A 15,050-nucleotide genomic window follows, 5' to 3' on the forward strand; every position below is an offset into this window, starting at 1 on the left:
AATTAGAAATAACCGAAAGTATCCTTGAAGATCGCGCTGTTCAATAAATGTGGCGTTCAATAGACGAGATTATATGTATGTGTGATAGAAATACTATTTCTTAATTATTAATTATGCCATGCATACAACATTTATCAAGCAGCGATTTATATATACATATATATCTTATTTTTAAAGAGATAGATTGAAAATCCAGAGCTAAGAATTAAGAATAAAAAGTTTATAACTGCGAGTTAAGAATTCATTTTAAGGAGTAAAAATAAAGTTCTAAAGATATTAAATAAATGAATAGATGTAATTTTAATTTTAAATTACATCTTAAAATAATATTAGATGAAAAATTAAAGTGTGCAAACGAAGAGCATAACATCTGATTCGCGATAGTGACAGATTTTAAAATTGAAAATCTTGGAGCACGCATCCCACAGACAATCGCCATGAAGGAAGATTCTCTTTCTCGGCATTGCCAAGACAGCTTGATAAGTTTAACCTACGCGCACATTGTTTTAACTGAACAGTGAGGCAAGAAAGGAATTTGTCTTCCTATCTGTTGCTATTCACGTGACGCTTCAAACAACATGTTTCACACTCGCGGCGTAATAGAGATTGACGGTTCGTGAATTTATCAGCTATTGTACTTCTTAACGAACAAATTACACGGTAAAATATACTTGAGTTTCTTCCGAAAAAATTTCCATGTAAATCGCATCATTATAAACATAAACATATTTTCTATTCGTGAACCAAATATCCCTTTCTTTGTAAAATAAGAACATTTTTTTCTAGAATGAAAATTACATATCTCTTTCTTGATCTTAATTTTAATTCTTCATTTTCCAATGATAATATTTAGTTCTTATTAAAAATTTTTTCTTTTTTTTTTAAGAATAAAAAATGCAGATAAAAATGATTTTAAAAGCTTTATCCGTATGGAATATACAATAAAATTTCAGATTTGATTGCCTGTTACGACGATACATAGACAGCTCACATTGCTAGCTTTTCTTCTTAGCAATCAAAAAAACGCGACACCGTATCGCGTTTAAGTTAATTTCGCGCGCTTTATGCATTATTCGCATATCGTGTTTAATTACAGCTGCGCTGTTTGCCGGAAACTACCGCTATGTTAACGACTGATTACCTATCTTTCTGTGTGTCGTTTTGAGACATGGGAGAATGCGCCACACTTTAATTCGGCTTGATCAAGCAGCGTGAAATTCTCGCGAATTCATCATGGATATTTTGAGAACTCTTTTTCTCATGTAACACAAAGCAGTAATTTGATTTCAAAGCAGATAGTATAGTATTCTCAGATCTGTTTTATGTTATAAAAAATGGATGGAATCATTTTTAGATTATATAATTAGATACTTTATAGTTAAACTATAAATATATCCATTGTTAGATACTTTTAATTAAAATTATAAATATTTTTGTCAATAGTTGTGAATTTTTAACTGTTTGTATTTCTTGGTTCAGGGACGCTCTTTGCATTTAATATATAACTATAATTTATGACTTAATATTGTCTATTATACATTAATATTAATGGACGTTAATTCAGATATTTCAAATAAATTGCATCTACATTAAATTAATTTTTTTCTCTTTTTATGTTACAGGTAGGTCTACATTATTTACAAAGAGACAACCAAAGAGAATAATTGTGCATACATATATAGTAAGTAAATCATACTTTTGTTATTTTATAAGTATACGTTATACGTGATAAAGAAACAGCGCATCTGCTTTTTGTTTTTGAAAATTGATAAAATATTTTTAAAAAGAAAAAATTATTATATGCATTTTTAATTATTTAAAGGGTTATTTCGTTTTTACATATTACTTCTTAATATATATAAATATTATTGAAAAAAGGAAAGTTTTTCAATCGACTCAATAATAGTCGTTGCAATTTTAAATTTGAGAGATATGATTTTACACACATTGTTTTAAAAGAATGTGTGCGCAAATTAAGTGAGTACCCATCAATTGACGACAGTCAAATTAACTTAATCTCCGATCGTGATGATAACATGAAATAAACCAATAACATGGTGTATTGGAACACTGTGCTGCGCTATTTGATTTCGCAAATCGTAAAGGAACGAGTTATTAAATTATTTTATGACAAGCATGACCGCGTTATTTTAGGTTGTGTTAGGGTCATGTCGTTTAACATAATAAAGGTCAATTGCCCTGTGGGCAAGCACGTTAGCCGTTATTGCATAATTTACGAATTATATGACTCTGTCTATCCTCTCTCGAGCCCAGCTTTCATCGCCCTTGAATATATATATCTCGTCGAGTGTCGTAGCTTAAAAGTTAATCCTCTCGCGCGTTGTTTCCGTCGCAATTCGTGAGGCTCCGCTAATTAATACGCTGAAATCTGCGTGCTTAATATTATACTTTATTTTTACACGCTACGTGATTTCTATATTATTTTTTATTATTACGTCAGAAGATATATGCTTCTCGAATATTATTATTACGAGAGAATAAACCATATGTAAAGAGACAGAAAGAGAGAGAGAGAGAGAGAGAGAGAGAGAGAGAGAGAGAGAGAGAAGAGACGGAACAAAATATTCAATAATTATAGATATAAAAATAAAATATATTTTCAATATACATATAACAAAAAAGAAAGAAGTTTTACGAAAATTTTTAATTCAAATCTATTTACGATATGCTGAATTTTATTTAATATAATATTAAATTTATTTTTAGATTTAAAAGTTGTGTTTACAAGTAATTTCATATCTCGGAAGAGTATTAATTATGTTGATTCGGGACCAAGTTTTAAAGACAGATTATATAAAAGTAAGTCGGTAAATAGTGATGGAGCAGATAGTATTAGGATTTCCAGCAATTATATCTGCACTGCATATGCTTATTACGGGAAACCGCGTAGTCTCGAAGTTTGTGGAATCGCATACCATTATAATAGTATCAATGCCAAACGATTTTAAGCATGACGTTAAATTCTATTAAACAAGGTTGTCCTTCTAACTTTATACTGCGCGTAATTTTATGTAATCTGTTTAATATGTCGGGATAATCGCAAAGTACTGATTAACTCAATAACTCTATACATACAAGTATACATATATATTTGAAAATAACTCTATAAAATTTTAATTTATGCTGTGTTAATTAAAATAACGTAATGTAAATGATGTGTAAAAACGGATATATTTAATTAATTTAATTTTTACGTAAAAAAAACGTAAATAAATTTTCAGTGAAATATATATTTGTATATACACAAAATATATAAAAAGTTTGTGAGCATTCGTATTGAATTTTATAATATCGAGTTTATTTTCATATATTAACATTAATCAATTTTCTGGTTAAACGAATCCTACGTGGGCTCGTTTATATTTAATAATTCGAGTTTTACATTGCATATAGGAATCGAATGTTCAATTTTTAGTATATCCTAATCTGATACCCGCACAAATCATCAGAATCACAGCTATCGAGAATATCGATCGTCTTTAGACCTCCTCCCCGTTTGTGTCGCCCACCTCGTATACATAAGTTGTCGTGTACTTAATTAAAACTCGCGGATCTAAATATAGCGACCAAGTGGCACGACATTCCGATCGTGAACATTGGTCGATTGAACGTAATATTTATGCGTATTCGCGGACCGATACACATCTTCGTCAATTCAAATAATAATTTTCAAAGCCTTCTAGAAAATTAAAACCTATTATTCGTTTCGAATAATCTAGAAAAAATAGTTTTATTCAGATATAATCGTAAAATTTTTAAATTATATCGATGATATAAATGATTATATTTGAAACATTAAAGCATATATACGTCAAATAAAAGAAAACATATTTCTTTTATATTTATTCAATCATCTTGCTGTTAGAAATAAAAAAAAAAATAATTTTTAAACTTCGAAACAGATTATTATAATCTTCGAAAGAGATCATCATCCGCCAATTATACTGCAGTTATAAGTGCATAACTGAAAAGTGCATTACATTTTCGCATTTTCGCGATATCTATAAATATCAGATGACATGACCTGCAACGGAACAACGATATCGCGCTAACACGCGTAATAATCTCTTTGCGCGATTGTTTGGCCTTCATTGGATCGCGTATATCACGTGCCGCGAATTTAACACGATCGTTTCGGACGCATTCTGACACGTAACGAGTAGCGCGCGACTACGATCTGACAGTCTGTGCATACAGGGTGGACCGAAATGCGAGAGTCTATCAGTACGCATGACACAATCGTTCGAGAATGCCAGTGTCGGAGGATCAGAGGTCCTCGTGAGTTTCGTTTATTCATGTTATTGAAGTTGATATTTATTCCATTTGCCAATTTTCAAGCCAATTTTTTGTCAATTTTTTAAAATTATATTATCCTGAAAACAATAAGATTAATTTAATAATAGTTCAATAATAGAATATTATTTTTTTTCAATTGCAAGCAAAGATACTAATGTGACACAATATTTTAAAGTAAAAAATTAAATTATAAAAAAATTAATATATATAAAAGTAAGATTGCATTAATAAAATTAAAATTGAACAAATAACAATTTTTTATTATTAATTTTGCGATATAAATAAAATTATATTAATCATAACAATGTTTATCTTGGTGTAACGATAGGTATGTCTCATTGGATTTTAATTTGACTAATTATAGTAAATATATAGAACATCTTTCAGTCAGAGAGAAGGGAAGAGGGAATCGATAGAAATTGCACGACGAATCGAGGATTTCTCCAACATCAAAGCATCGCTAAATCGAATCTATTTACGCGAAATCGAAACAAAACATCCGTGAAATTGCATTATTCATTTTTCTTTCTTTGCTGTTACAATTTGCTTTCTGTGTTTATTTTATTTTATATCTGACGAACGATTTTTAATGAATCATAAATAGCGCGAACCTATATATTGTCGTAAAACGATTTATAATTCACAGGTAAACCAAAGAAAAATTAAACTCTCAATTAAAAATAAAAATCAGGACAATGTGACAAACAAACCGGCTGGTGCCAATGTAGGCGCGATTGTGAATATGTTATTTAATTTAATGTAAGTGCCGGCATAATAATAAATTTGTATCTCGTTGATTTATAAGAATCCAAGTTGAATAAGGTAATAAGCTTGTTACATTAGCAATGAGAGCGTTATACAGCTGCATTGTTAAGAATGAACCTCGAGAGACAGTGAAATATGTCGACAGGCCAAGAGAGGGAGAAAGGAAAACATAATCGAGAATATAAGAAAATTGGAAGCTGTTGTGCGCTTGGCGATTTGCCATTTAGGATAGAATCTGTCCTCGAAAGTCAGTAGCTTGAAAAGCCGCATCGAAAAATCGCAATCGCATTGCAGAGAAAAGAAGATTTTGATCTTTGAAAGCTGTAATCTTCGTCGCGTAGGTTCAAGGATGGGCCCGTAAAATGACGCCATGCAAATTTATAACGCCGAATGTAGGCTCATTTATCGTGGGTGACATCACATGTGCTTTTGCGTATTTTATCGCGCAATGAAATTTCGTGCCTTTCAAATCGCTAATTGTTTTTAATTTTTGAAACTTATATGTCTTCAGGGAGATAAGTTTAACTGTAATTTATGAAGACGCACGTATTTTTATACATGCATCTAGAACACTGAAAATTTGCTTTAAAAAAAGAATTATTTTTAATTGTTTCAATTTGTAAAATAACACTAAATAATAGTATCGTTTTTATATAAAAAAATTGATTACATAAATAAAAAATAATTATAATAAATTAAGAAAAACTGCATATATATTCCTATTACGTATTTTTATTCGAAATCTAGTGTATGCATTAAAGTCGCATCAAATACATGCGATTTAAATAAAAGTCAGTCTAAACGTACGGAGCTGTAAATTATTTGTGGGTCGGACCAAGGAGCCGACGAAGTGATGTCACTTCCGTGAGAGTGACATCATTATGTCTCGACTCAATGTCAATGTTTATCTTTGCACTGATGATGGCTGTCGGCCACCGGAGAGTTCGTCCTTTCTCGGGTTTGTAGCTGTCATAAGTCGCAAGATTATGATAATCAGACACTTCCGGTACACTTGTGTATTCCCTCGTGGAACTAAAGGATATATAACTTGATTGATTTTAGAATGGGGAATAAAGCACAAGAGGAAACTTTGAAAATTTTATAAAATTCAATTAATTCCTTTATTTATTGCAATTGCAAGTTTGATGCAATTCTGAACAGTATATAAATACAGAAAATTAAAGGGCACAAGAAATTTTTAAATACTAATATCAATTCTGATTTTATGTATTCTAATGCTAATTATTGAATTTTGTCTTATATTAATTATGTTGAGAAATGTTCTACTTCTCTTATCAGTTTAATAACTTCTTATTATGGGCCGATCAATTTCCATTGAGTATCGCGTATACATATGTGACTGTGGCTCAAACATCGAACATTATGCACGATTGAGGTCGTCATCGGATTTCGATATTACAGAGGAATTATGATCTAGTTTCCAAGTTTGAGTATTCGAGAATATAATACTATTATTACGACATGACAACTTTTATAAAAGGTTATAGGTAACATGCGGTATAACTATAATTATTTGCCATTCCTAAGACACTTGAAATAAAAGATTATCAAAATAAAAGAATAGAAAAATATATTATTTTTTTTCGATAAACAGATACTGTTCGAGATTTCATATTAAATTTTGAATTAAAATTTAAGTTGTACGAATGGCAATACGATTGAATCGCATTCTGCTGCTTAAAATTATCTTTGTAAAAAAATAATTTTTCTATAAATCTTTTTATATAACTCAATGTTTTGCATTTAGAAATAAATATTAATGTCAAGGAACCATTGAATTGTTATATGTTTTAATCTGCAGAACACTGTAATGCCGGCTTTGGATAATAGTCGGCATTACACATTTTATACAAAGATTCGCGTCAGTACTTTGCGATGTCGCCGTAAGATTAAAGCCGCACCTGTGATATAGATATTCGTATAAAAGATTAACTAAATCTGATATAATTTTTATGAATTACCTTATTTTAAATTATCTTATAAAATATAAGATTTTAATTCAATCAATCTCTATGCTTTTCAAATAAATTGATTTAAAAAAGTAGTAAAGTATAAGATATTGGTGACCACACATTAATCAATTTATGTGATGCATGGCTCATTAATTTAAATAAGAAAAGGATTATAATAAATAATTTTTTTTATTTTAAAAGCAATAAATAATGGATAAAGATAAATTTAAATTCTCGAACACGCGCCAAGATATTCCATTTTGATGATTTTCGAGACTGCGTTATGTCCCTAATAGATACATCCATTATGTTTCTCGGACAACCGCCAAGTTTTTCGCTTAAAAAGCGACATAACGGCACTGTTAATAAAAAGCAGTTGCCGGTTAAACGGTGGTTTCAGACTATATTTTTGCTCGACCGGAGTTGCAGTTATAAGAGAGCTTCTTGTAAGATATTAATTTAATATCATTTTTTCTTTTGGCAAACAATGAAATATTTCAACGTAATATATTGCTAAGCTTTAGCGATTATCTTATATCAACAGTAATATTTATTACAAAATTTATTTTAATTGACATTTAGATAAATATCCTGGCTAAACATCAAAATTTTTTTCAAAATCTCTATAATAATCGAGAATATTGTTAAAATGCCAAATTATGGTAAAAAAGTTCGTAAAATTAAAACTATCTGCCAAATATAAAATTGCTGCCAAATATTAAATATTAAACAAGTTAAATGTGTATACACATACACTCTCTCTCTCTCTTTCTTTGTTGCTTCTTTCTAGTCATAGTATTAAAATTATTAATATTATTATATTATTAAAAATTATTAATATTATTAAAATTATTATATTAATATTATTAAATATATGATAGTAAATGAAGCTTTTGTTTATGTGAGCAAAAGCTACTAATGTCCGAATAGGACGAGAACTCGACATAAATGAGTCATCATTACATTACAAGAGTCGGGGACGTAACAATTGTGACATGCACCGCTAAATACTTAACGGGTCGCCCGTAATAAATCTAATTAGAGCATTTCTTCATTGCATGACGCGCCTAGAATAAATCGCGCATCCGGATCGGGCACGATTTGTCAGATATGATTCAAGACTGCTCGTACAAATAACACGATGATAGCACGTATAACAGGATGATACAATAAAAAACGAGAACGATCAACAATCTGTCCCGGTTTCGTCAATATATTCCCGAACGATTGACTTGTAAATCAAGGTAAACACGACGCGCAAGATCATCCGCCGATACCGTCGTGTTTCAAGCTACTCTTCGCATATTAAAATATAGTTTTTTTTTGTATATAACGTATTTGAGAGAGAGAGAGAGAGAGAAGGTAGCCTTCCTATTGATATTTTTCTATGTTACATGTAGGTGTTACGCGATAAATGTAGATAAATGCAAGTATGTCAAATGCAAGTGTTAAATAAATATGAATATTGTGAACATCACATTGAGCGATGACATATAAAAAACAACTTTTGACTTTTAAGGAAAATTAAATTTTGCAATGCAATTCCAATGCTTAATTTGTGCAATATATTAATTGTCATTTTAAATACAACAAAAAATTAATCTGTTATAAATTACATACAATTCATAATATTTCAAAATTTTAATTAAATTCTTTTTTTTTATTGTAAATTTATTAAGTTTGAAATGTTTTTTTTTCAGAAAGATCATAAATTTTTTAACTTTTTAATATTTCAACAGTGTAATTAAAAGATCTGGCCATAAAATTAATTTAAAATTTTACGAAAATGACTTAAAAATATTTGCCCATCCTAAACACGCTTTTTTAATTTATTCATCGTCTTTTAATATAATTAATGTGTTATCCTCTATATAAAATTTTTTTAAATTTATTCAAACTCTGATGATCATATGTCTCTAGAGATTGAGTATGACAGTTCTAGAGAACGTTTTATATGAAAAATAAAATAATTTAATTATCTATGCGAGAGAGAAAATTGTGTATAAGTATCGCACATAATCATTATATTTTGTCGCTGTTGAACAAAGAGAATATTGGCACGTGTTTATTAACTCTCAGTTATTATCTGGAAAGGTTTGCCGATATGAATGATGCTTTAAAATCCTTGCAGCGTATGTGAGCGCCCTTGAATCTTGAGAAATATGTGGGCAACGTCTGTCTTGCGTTACGAACAACTATGTACGTCTGTGTCTACTTGCTTGGATCGAGCTCTCTTTTTAATCCGCTTTCTCGAAGGAAACAAGCTTAAAGAGCCTCGATGCGATGCGCGTATATCAGAGAATTTTTATTTATCTGCTTTTTCGCAAATAGAGAATCATATGGAAACAATTTCGAAAAAATGACATTAACATTTGTTTAATAAATAAAGGCTTAGCTCTATAAGAGTCTCGATAAAATAGTGTAATCATTATATAATTAAAAGATGTATATTTCATCAAGCATAAAAGTAAATATATAAGTTCATAAACATATAAGCCTGGATATAAATATATTGAAATGAAAACGTGTATCGACAGCAAAAAATAACTAAAAATGTAGATTGATTTTGTGGCGGCTCCAACTTGACAAGTTTTTTGGCAACCGATGAATCGGCAGAGCCGGTTCTTAGCATTGAATAGTCAAAGGTGCTAATCAATCTGATTCGAGGTGCACCTTGGTCTTGCCATTTCGGGCGAAAAGATCGATACGCGAGTAAGGGGCTCCCTTCACCGTACTGCTCGACGTGTAAAAACGCGGGGGCGTTGAGACGAGAGAGCCTTGTCGCGACCCACACGCAGGGAAGGATCCGAAGATTTTATAAAAATCGATTTTAAGCGAAGAAAGCCACTCGCCGGCTGCCATTATTCAATGAGAAATACGAAATTATTGCCTTCGAATTATTTACTCAATTTTTTTTTAATCTCATAACTTTTCTTTCGCATACTATACTGAAAAAAAATTTATTGAATTCAAATAAGTATATTTATTTCAATACTGCCTAATGAATTATTTATTTGAAGCTAATAATATTGATTTGATATGAAAAATATTTATTTGATATAAGAAAATCTTTTTTAAACAAATAAAATATTTATTTATTTCAAATAAATGTTTCATTTGTGAGAGTATTCAAATAAATATTTATTAATTTAGTCATTTTTTTCAGTGTATGTATCTGCTTCAAAATAAATCTCTGATATGTAAGGCGTGTAATTAGTATTTAAATCTCTGATATCGAAAATAGTTTCTATATTTAAACTGCAATAATAATTTTTCTCAAGCACTCGTGCGAATAAAATGTCTTCCTTCTTGTTCAATTTCTATCAAGGCTTTTGATACCACCAGCATGTTTACTATGTCACTTCGTATCGCGGAACGAAGTGACTTAGCCAGCTTCTTATTTGATACGTGTCTTACACCATCTGAACAGATAACCGTGACACGCCAATATTAAATTCATTTTCACATTGCATTCTTTGCGAAGTTTCTTTGCACGACACATTTTCTTTTATTTTCCATTTACTTTCTAGATTTCAGTTTGCATTAACTTTCTGTGCCCCAAATATAGCCAGTTTCTCGACAGATAAAAACGTTTTTACGAATATCCGGTGTAGTAATATCGATATCGGTAGCGATATATCTTTAAAATGACATTTAATTATGATTGTGCTTCCTGTGCTTAAAGATATAATATGAAATATGAAATATATATCCTTAATGTGAATATGAAAAAATTTATCAAGAAATATTTCTTTATATAAATATACACTTTTATATAATTACTTTATAAAAACGATCATATCTTTAAAATAATCACTTTTTCATGCTGTATTTATCAATTATTTAATTTTACATTTTTTCGAAAAAATGTTTAACAATTTCTCCATTCTCTGTTTGTATTTGATTTATCAATTCAATCTATAGAATTACTTTATACTTTATACCAATAAATAAGAACAAGCATATATATATATATTGTACATAATGATATACTATAATAATAATAATGATAATATCTCCTGAATTTGGCTGCTAATGACGCTTACATATGAGCAATCAGAGGATTTTACGATTTCGTGTAGGAGTCTCGCCGGAATTAATCTTCCCGTTCGAATAAAAATTCTCTCGACTCGTGAGACCGCTTATTATTTACGTCATCTATAAAACGACATTGAGACTCGATTATTCCTTCTCGGTTTAATCCCATCGCTTCTCTCTTTCTCGCTTCTTTCCGTTCTCTTGAATAAAGAATCGCGACTGGATTCGCGCGACTGGAAATTCATCGGGCAATTAGAGACGAACGAAGCGCAAAGCGGAACTTAATTGTGCATTGGGACCCATAGAACGGCCAGCGCATGTTACCTGGAAACGATTCGTCCTCTCCAGTTATGGCTAACCAGGTCCCTTCTATCTCGCGGTCGCAATCGTAAAATTGCAGGCCAACACTCGGCGATGTCCACAATCAGAACGGGAAACGGTATTCGGTTCGATTATTATTTTTCTTTTCTCTGGCAAACGAGAAGTTCTCGAATTCGATTGCGCTCTCAATCATCCGATCGAAACGAGCGAGCGATCGTTTCAGGAGGAATATTCTTGAGAGGACGGATAAAAAATGAAAAATGAGATATCGCGAAGGCGAGAGACTTCCAAACCTGCAAAATGCACATTTTTCGTATCTAACGCGACTAAGAACAATATTGAAGAGGAAACTTGATAATCGTGCGCGAATCCACGTGCAGGATAAGAAAGGGTGAATAGAAGTTGAGCGATCACGGCTATTAGCACGAATGCTTTTCGTGGAAGTGCGCGATAATAAATTAATTACATCGACCCCGGGAAATTAATCATCTCGAAAGCCGTGATAATTATTGCAGCACGACACGCCGGGAATTTTTTAATTGTCGGATCTCGCCGACTGTTGGATATGCTCGTATTGTCACGTTTGGATTATGCGAGAATACAGATCGCGCACTCTCGTGCAATTGATCAAGATATTATCGTATCATTGTTGCGCTCATCTGATGTGATGCTCGAAACGGGAGACGTGATATATGAAGCATGGACCGATTGTCTGGCTTTATGCGCTGTGACGCAAGAGTGAAAGCCCCGCTTATGGGACACGCGTGATTAATAACGTATATGCGTTCGCGCTCCGGCTGGGGCTCGAAAAATCGGACACCGGAGCGAAGAAATGCATCCGATCGCGAGCCATCAAGCCGCAATAGCTCTTAATCGCCGTAAACATTACCCGCCGCGCGATATAAATTATTCCGCGATAGCTAATCATTGATACGCGCGAGCAACGATTCAGTTAATTTAGCGATTATTCACGCCGCAACGGAGAACGATGATATTTCGCTCCCCCGATGGGCCTCTCATTGTCTTCCGTATAATGGAAAAATCATGGCATGCCGTTTACGTGGAAATTTCACGGATGGTTGCGTCCCATTAATTTTATTATGCACAAAAATGCTATAAATAGTATATACTATATATGCATCTATTAATTATTATTCTATCTATTTTTTATGCACATCGAGATTATTTTTTGCGCATCGAAATGCACGAAAAGAAATTTGTACGGGATATTCGGCGAAGTCGAAAGAGCAACGTGCGTGCATGTGTTGAAACACGCATGCAGCAGTAAAATTCTCGCTCCGCAGGTCGAGAAGCGATTAGGTTCGCACGGACGACTCGATTGTACAAAGAAAATATCTTTTTTTTATTCTCTTTATATCGCGTTTTCGTGTCATGGATCAGCATTTATTCGGCGGTGATTCACGAGCCGGTTTGTCCTCTCTTCTGTCATTTCAGGAACACGTTAACTTTTTTTTTATTTTTATGAAAAATAAATTTCTCTTTGTTGCTGTCATATGCTAATTTTTGCGACGTTTTAACAATTTTACTATGTCTATATATACTAAATATAAACCTCTTACTCATAGTTGAAAACCTTACTATTTTTGCTACGAAAATCTATATAATATATATGTCATTATATTCCACGCTCTTTTGCATTTATATTATATACACAATTTATATATATAATTCGAAATACACCGAGGACCAAAGTGTTCTTAAAACGGCCCTGCCGATGATCGGTGGTAACTTCAACTTTCCATTTCTGGCATATCGCGATATCCGTGTCAGCATGCAGTTTCATCGAATCTCTCGTAACTTTCTGCGAGATAAAAGGGAAACGCAATTTTATATATCATACAGAAGAATGCATCTTCTTTCCTCCCTAAATTTACTCTTCTTTCTCGTTTCTTTTCTCTCCGTTAGCGATTTTGTCGCCTGACTTTTCTCGGCGCGAACATAAACACGCGCTAAGTAACGTTCTCGCGGGGTATTAGTCTTTTTTTTTACTCAGTCGGACCCATTAAGGGATTGCTAAGGTCTCATTAAGCCGCGAACCGCCGGAGTCAGCGGCGTCTTTAGCGCCGACGACATTCCCGAAGTTCTTGTAAGAATATCCGCAAATGTCCGCCTCCGCCTGAATATTCCGAGTTTTATGCGCGAGCTGCGTTTCCACAAGCAATACGCATGAGAAGAGTCACTTTATGGCATGCTCGAACGTTAAGGCTTTTTTGATTCATTACTGTGGCCTATCAATATCTCTAGGAATTTATTAATTTCTAGGAATTTGCTAATCCTCGGCGTAATTCCTAGGAATTTCTTAGTCAAATTTCTGAACTTTTAATATCAAAAGTTGAATATTGTAAATGAAAATTTGAAAGGAAAGTTTTAACAAGGTGTAGGTATAATCCGGACAATTTCGAACTTGTAGAATTTCATAATGTGTATAGAGAGAAAATTCCAAGAGACATATTTTTTTATATATTTTTGAATTTAGCTTTCCTTTCACGTTCTCGAAGTGTGTCATTAATTTCCGCGGCGACGCCTCGAAAGTGAAAGACGAGCTTCCGCTCTCATTCTGTCACCATTATCCAAAAAAATGTATCGCCATTTACTTTCCGTGCTAGTTATCATAACGATGTTGACAGAAATATTTTTCTGCCATTAGTCCCAGTATTAGCGAATTCATCTAAATTAATATCACACTCTCTTTATGTGTCACGCAATATTTGTCATATATTAAATTTATTTTTAAAAATTATTCAAAAACTAACAACTTTCTAGAAGAAATATTGAAAAAATATTATTCATATTACTTAAATAATTTTCTCAATTAGCAAATATTTTTGAAGAACGCAAGTTCTCTCTAGAGCTTCAGGTGAACTTAAAGAATATTTTTCTGCCATTTGTCCCAATGTTTTGGAGCGAATTCATCTAAATTAATATCACATTTTCTTTACGCGTCATGCAATTTGTCATATATTAAATGTATTAAAAAAAATTATTCAAAAACTAACAACTTTCAAGAAGAAATATTGAAAAAATATTATTCATATTACTTAAATAATTTTCTCAATTAGCAAATATTTTTGAAGAACGCAAGTTCTCTCTAGAGCTTCAGGTGAACTTAAAGAATATTTTTCTGCCATTTGTCCCAATGTTCTGGAGCGAATTCATCTAAATTAATATTACATTTTCTTTACGCGTCACGCAATTTGTCATATATTAAATGTATTAAAAAAAATTATTCAAAAACTAACAACTTTCAAGAAGAAATATTGAAAAAATATTATTCATATTATAATACTTAAATAATTTTCTTAATTAGCAAATATTTTTGAAGAACGCAAGTTCCGCTGTAGAGCTTTAGGTGTAATTTGAATGACGTTAAGCTTTACGTGCTTGACATATCTTGTGGCTGCCCAAAGCATTCGCGGTCCATCGGATTAACGGGAAAATGGAGAGTCGTACCTCGCCTCACCTCCAGGGAGGATCGCAGGACCGTGGAGGCAAAGGAGCCGGTGACGGCACGAAAGAGGACGAAAAGGGGGGACGATACGCAATAAGAGGGAGAGAAGGGGGGGAGGGAGAGGATACATCGTGAAGGAAGGGAGATATACCGGCAGGATAGGGACG

At 32.2% G+C, this 15,050-nt stretch overlaps 1 protein-coding gene across 3 annotated transcripts in view; it reads left to right on the top strand.

The window, feature by feature from the left end:
• Lmpt (four and a half LIM domains protein limpet) overlaps window positions 1–15,050 on the top strand; it is a 107,091-nt gene that overhangs the window by 14,362 nt on the left and 77,679 nt on the right. The gene's annotated exons all lie outside the window — the stretch shown is intronic.

Source organism: Nylanderia fulva, unplaced genomic scaffold (genome assembly GCF_048542155.1).
Source record: "Nylanderia fulva isolate GAGA-0341 unplaced genomic scaffold, ASM4854215v1 Scaffold23, whole genome shotgun sequence".
NCBI lineage: Eukaryota > Metazoa > Arthropoda > Insecta > Hymenoptera > Formicidae > Nylanderia > Nylanderia fulva.